This window comes from Microtus pennsylvanicus, chromosome 8 (genome assembly GCF_037038515.1).
Source record: "Microtus pennsylvanicus isolate mMicPen1 chromosome 8, mMicPen1.hap1, whole genome shotgun sequence".
Taxonomy (NCBI): Eukaryota; Metazoa; Chordata; class Mammalia; order Rodentia; family Cricetidae; genus Microtus; species Microtus pennsylvanicus.
The window spans coordinates 18,801,375-18,808,247 of NC_134586.1; positions in this window are offsets into that span (position 1 = coordinate 18,801,375).

Here is a 6,873-nt window from a genome sequence, read left to right on the forward strand (position 1 = left end):
TTTGATTTTGGGGATAGTCTTCAATATTTTTCCTTAAAAATATGGTTTGATAAGATGGCTTAGATTAAGGCACTTTTAGAAATGGCACAGTCTTTACAGAGTGAAACCAAGCTTCTAAAAGAAGAGGTTGGAACTCTTAAGAAGAATACAAACAATTTAACTAACAAAATTCAGTCATCTGTGGTACTTTTTGAAATGGTACAGACTGATAGTAATTTATTAAAATGAAAATTCAGCACCATGGAGAAAGAAAGAGTCAATTTGGCACACAAAACTCAGTCAATGACAGTGGGTGCTGAAACATAATTAGAGAGAATTAGTACTATTGAATGTACCAATCGGATTCTGTCAAAGGGGTATAAGAGATTGACTGATAGAATGTCTCTCCAGGAAGATAATATGCATACTATAAAGATTATGCCCAAGGATGAGACATTATCTCTATTGGACAGACTTCATACTGTGGAATCTCCTCAATAAGGGCATTAGAACAGAACACTGGAAAGGAGATCGAGTCTTTAAAAAAGGTGATGGTAAACAGATTTGAGAAGATTGAGGAACTTATCCAATTTGATAACCAGGGACAAATGGTACAAAGACAAAATTTAGCCTCATCAGTACATAAAATCCTCAAGGATAACTTCCCCACAGTTCTGCCTTTCTTTCCAGTAATGACATCAGAAAGAGTATCTGGCCTCAAATACCCTAATGTTGTCAAAGAATATTCATGGGAGTCCATACATATGACTGATCTAAAGGAAATTAAACAAGCAATTGTTAGCTTGCAGTACTTTGTTAAGAAAATGGTCAAAACATGGGCTTCTAGTAACAAAGCAATGTCACAAGACTGGACTCAGTTAATCTCAGCAGTCCTAGAAAGTGGAAAGCAGTTGCTTTGGAGTTGCTATGTTAAAGAAGAAGCTAAAATTTTAAAGCAACTCAAAAAAGCAAAAGAACTTGAGATTTTTCTAGATCAGATTCTAGGAGAGGAACTTTACTCTGATTCTCAAGATCAATAGCACACCAGTTTTAAAGGCTTGGGGCAGGATTCAGGAACCAGAAAAGTGATTTGAATTATATCTTAGGGTTAAACAGCATCAGCGAGAAACTGTCAGAGACTTTTTTTTTTACAAAGACTAAGGTTGTACAAATGGGGGTAACTGACCCAGAAGCTAGACATATAATTATTGAATCTTTGTCTTATGAGAATGCCAACTTAGAATGCAAAAGAATGTTTGGGCCTTTAAAGAACAGATCAGCACCCACAAATGGGTCTTGCAAACAAGGAATGTTGTGACACTTGACTATGGTACTGAAGCTTGGGTAGGAGAAGCAATTTCTAATGGTAAGAGTAGACAAGAAAATACCAAATATTATAATATTTAATATTTAAATATTTAACTGTGGTAGAATGGGACATCTGAGGAGGGATTGTAGACAAGGGACTCCTAGGAATAATGTCTCTTCAGGGAATGTAAGGAATAGGAGGACTCACCCTTCAGGTATAAGCAGGAAGTGTGACAAAGGCTGATATTAGACCAATGAATGTAGGTCAATGAAAGACAGACAAGGTAACCTGATACCACTGGGAAATGCTGTGGGGGCCATCTTGCAGGCCCCCATGACAAATGAAGGCCAGTTATTCCTACTTACTCTGGAGAACGTATCTCACTAGGAAATTTTAAAAATTCAATGCTTAGTAAATGTGATCATGTCAGGGGGAAGTATCCAGCAATTGAAGTTCGTGAAGCAGGCCCAACAGCAAACCTAGCTCTCATGGGTGAATATTGGATAGGAAAGGCCCTAATGGCATTGGTTGCAGAATGTCTTCTTGCTACATCTATGCCTTTATATCTTTGCCGCTGATTTTTTCTTTGTTATCTCTCATGGTGAGGATGGATATGGTGAGATTCCCACTGCCCTTAATGTAGTGTGATTATCTTATAAAAATATCCCATTCTAATGAACATTTTACCTATATATTATTATGAAGATGATTTCCTCTTAAGCAATGTACTTTATATTGTTGAACTGAAGCAAAGATTTTATAGAATAATAGAGTTACTTTAAATAGACTTTTGATGATTGAGGTTCTTAAAAATAGAATAGAGAATCATAATAGAGGTTAGCTTAGTGAGAAAATTAATAAAGGTAAAAGCAAGATAAGGCGTTGTCTCTGCCCCTGATAATTCATGAGTACATAGGATACAAAATGAAAACAAGAAAATGTCATATAACTAATTTTCCTTCAGGAGTTGTATATACTGTGATTAGATTATTACAAGAAACAACTTAGATATTGTGTCCCAGATGCTAAGTTAGCTCAAGTTCTTTTTATCTTAATGTTGAGAGGTGTACTCACAGGTTTGGTGTACATCATAGCTGAAACAAATCTTTTAAATGACTTATTGTTAAGTAAAGCTGGTTCTGTTAATAGTCTTGTGGTGAAAAACCTGGGGAAGCAACCTAAAGTTACAAATGCACAAAGTTGAGTTTGGGACTCATTGAGATCAAGGATCAAGAGCAAATGAGCCTGGTTATTACTAGCTGCCATGACTTTTTTGTTAGACTAGGTTGGAGATTAAAGATGATCCCTTGTGCCCATTTCTGCCCTTAGTTACCTGACATAAGAGGTTGTTGATGAGTGGGTCTGTATCCTGACCATTTAAAGAAGATATGACTGATTGTTTTTCATATATAAAATTTTAGTTTTAGATTATTTTAAGATTTCTTATACAATTGCCTTTTGAGATAAAAATAAAATGAGGTCCATTATTATAACCACAAAATGCAGTCTGCCAAAAAAAAAAAGAACTGGTTGAGGAAAATACCTTGCTTCCTTACGCTCTGTTAATATAACAATTTGTATTGGTATAAATGTATTTAGGATCTTGGTACAACTTGCTTTTTATTGGTAATACATGAAGTCTTCAGTCATGTAAGTGATATGAAAACATGTTGCATTTTGCTTGTATTCATTGTAATCTTTAACTTGGAAAATAGAATGTAACCATATTGTAAGTTTTATACTGCTTGAGGGATTTTTCTGGTATATGTGTGTGTGTGTGTGTGTGTGTGTCTGTGTGTGTGTCTGTGTATATATATATATATATATATATATATATATATATATATATATATATGGTATAAGAGAAAAAACTAAGTTAGTTAGAAGGAAAACATTAAGAGACACAAGGGATACATCTGAATAGAGGAAAGAAAAGATGATGGAGAATGTTAATGGTATGTCTGTGTGTGTGTGTGGTTTCTTTTTTCAGTAGCCTCAGAGAATTAGTTCAGCCCCCTTTCTAGTCACAGAGAATTAAGTTTTACACCATCAGATAAAAAAGTCAAATTTTGTGATTAATTTGCCATCTCTGTGGCTTCCCTCTAAACCTCTAAGATTCTAGAGACTGGTACTCATGGCAGCAATAGAAGATGGAAGAGCATTGATTCCATCTTTTTACACTAGGATACTGTCAGATTTTGATCTTGAGAGCTATTTCCTGGAGAAATCAATAATTGGTACTATCTTTTAATCAAATCTGTCAATATGTTTTCTTTGATTGGGAAATGTGAACCATTGAATTGCATGATATTGGTAAAAAGTGTGTATTATTTCCTGTGACTTTGTCGTATTTTCCCCCATTATTTTTTTTCACAATTTTCTTTTTAAGAAAAGACATATTCTCATATGTAATACATCTCAACCATGCTTTCCCCTCTTTTCACTCATCCAATTCTCCTGCCATTACCCCTCTCCCCTTGTAGTAATGAGACAAACAGGCCCACTTTTGTTCCACCTGGCTCCTGCATGGCTAGCTTTGCACCCAGAATAACAACACACAAATTGTATTCTTTTAAACACTGCTTGGCCCATTAGTTCTTCCCCTTATTGTCTAATTCTCACATCTTGATTAACCTATGTGTAATAATCTGTGTACCACCACGAAGTGGTGGCTTACTGGGAAAGATTCAGCATGTCTGTCCTGGTGGTTGGCTCCATGTTGTCTGCATCACTGCCTTCTTCCTCCCAGGATTCATTTCAGTTTACTCCACCTACCTAATTTTCTGTCCTATCAAATGGTTAGGCAGTTTCTTTATTAACCAATGAAAGTAACACATAGACAGATGATCCTCCTCCATCATTTCCCATTTTTCTGTTTAAACATATAAAAAGGCTTTAACTTTAACATAGTAAAATTACATATAACAAAACAGTTATCAAGCAAGAATTACAGTTACAATATTTATATCTACTTTATCTTTTTTCATAACTAAAGAAAACTATAACTATCTCTTTATTCTTCACCTCCATCAAAGACTCCAGAAGGATATAATATTACCTGCATAAACAAGAAATAAACAACTTACAAACTCTAGAAATGACAGAAACATCTCGCTGCCTAGACAGTCACCCAAAGTTCTTTTGTACCATTGGGGCATCCATCTTCAGCTTACAGGCTCATAGTATCCAGCAGACATTTCCATGAAGCAGCAAAATTCAAAGACAGTTCAGTCATTTTTTTCTGTGTTCTGCAAAATGTCTCACAGACTCTTTCATGAGTTAGGAACCCTAGAGAATCATCTCACCTCTAGGCAAGTTAAGCAGTCCTCTCTCTGTGGGTTCTTTGTGTCCAGTTTATGCAACAGACCAGGAAAGAGCAGTTTCTGCCCAAATGGCTAGCAAACTCCATAAGGAGCCTCTTAGATGCCCATCTTCCTCTCGAAGTAGATTGGTGCTGCCAGGAGTAGACATGTCTCATTGTCATGAAAAGTCCTAAGTTATTAAAACATTTATAATGCGATATTATATAATCTTTGAAAGATATGAAGAATGCCTATCTAACTGAAATATATGTCTATATATCTAGAAAACCCAACTAACATGAGTACAGGCTTGATTATTATCAATGATTGTCCATTAACCACCTATACTTCCTAATTATACATCACATTTTTAAATGAACTACACAATCACAATACCTTAGTCAAGAGCAGAAACACATATACATATGACAAAATTGACCCTTACTTTATACCAATAAAGCTAAATTTATGCCAATGTAAATTATTCATATTTATATCATATCCCCCTTTAAATGTAAAAGAACATTTATAAACAATTTTTGGGAATATGGGCACAGTTATTTCTCTCCAAACTGCTTCGTGCTGAATGGGGGTGCTGTTGTTTAGGTCTTTCATGGTATAACCTGTGTGCTAGATTCATCTCAGTCGGCAGTTGAGCAAAGTGATTTCTTGAGGGTGTTCACAGCAAAATTTCAGGAGGGCGTGGTCTATCATACCATATTGGGATAGAAGCAATCCATAGGGTCTCATCCTCTGTGAAAACAAAAGAACTTGTCAAAAGCATCATAACCTTAAATCCAAATTTTCAAGTCAAGGTATTTTCAAAATATCTATCTTGGATTAGTTCAGCAGCATTTATAAACAAATATCATTTAGCATCTGTTGCTCCTTCCTCAACATTCAAACAATTCAAAGAAAGCATAACAGCATACATTATCAAGATTATCTGTTTATTTTCCATCTTTGCAGTTTTCCTTTAACCTCTATTTCTTTTATTTTTACTTTTACTTTTTGAGACAGATTCTCTGTATATCTTTCTGCTGGAATAACTCTGTAGACCAGGCTGTCCTTGAACACACAGAGATCCTCCTATCTCTGCCTCCCAGGCATTGGGATTAAAAGTGTGTGCTGCCACACCTTGAAGTCACAGAGGTCAATATACCTCTGCCCCTTGAAGTCACAGAGGTCAATCTACCTCTGCCTCCCAAGTGTTGGGATTAAAGGTGTGTATGACCACACCCAACTACTCTCTTTCTTTCTTTACTTTAAGAACTTTAACTTTTTTTTCAAGCCTGCATATCTTTTTAAACACTGTAAACCATTTAGACTCTTTCTTCAACTTTAAATCTTTCTTTTAGTGTATATGTCTCTTTTTTGGCCACATGAGTCTTTAATTTATCAAGAAATATCAGTAGGACTAAAGGCGTAGCTTTGGTGGCTGGATGCAGCCCATTCCTTAGCTTTCCAGCCTCATTGTGGAGGTACCGGCTGTAGCCATTTTTATTGCCACAACTCTATGGTGTTTCAAGGTCCCTGCTAGCAAGCAAGCTGCAACAATATGCACACAGACCAAACTCAGTTGGACTGCCTGAAAGAGTCAGAGTTTGCCCTGGCCGGACGGCCCAGAAAGCTGGCATTTTAAAACACTGCAGCTTTTTTCCTGCTATGGCTGAAAACCAAAAAACATGTGTTCAGCTTTTCATCAACACCTTTTATGTGTTTTGTGGCAGGACCTCTTAAAAGAGCTGCAAACTTTTGAAGCTAAAGCTGAGTCAGGAAGCCTCTCTTAGATGAGAGCACTTGATTGCCTCTAGCAAACAGAGCAGACCCGAGAAATTGCTACTATAAGAAAACATGCTTTATTCTATTCTTTCCCAAGCTTTCTCAGTCTTTCTGTGGATTCAGTTATCTACATCTGGGTTCCCTTTTGTAGTAATGAGGCATGCAGGTCTGCTTTTCATCCTGCCTGGCTCTTTCACAGCTAGCTTTACACCCAAAATAACGACACACAAATGGTATTCTTTTAAATACTGCTTATCCCATTAGTTCTAGTCTCTTATTGTCTAATTCTCATATCTTGATTAACCCATTTCTAGTAATCTGTGTACCACCACGAAGTGGTGGCTTATCAGGTAGATTCAGCATGTCTGACATGGTGGTTGGCTCCATGGTGTCTGCCTCACTGCCTTCTTCCTCCCAGGATTCAGTTCTGTTTTCTCTGCCTACCTAATTTTCTGTCCTATCAAAGGGCCAAGGCCGTTTCTTTATTAACCAATGAAAGTA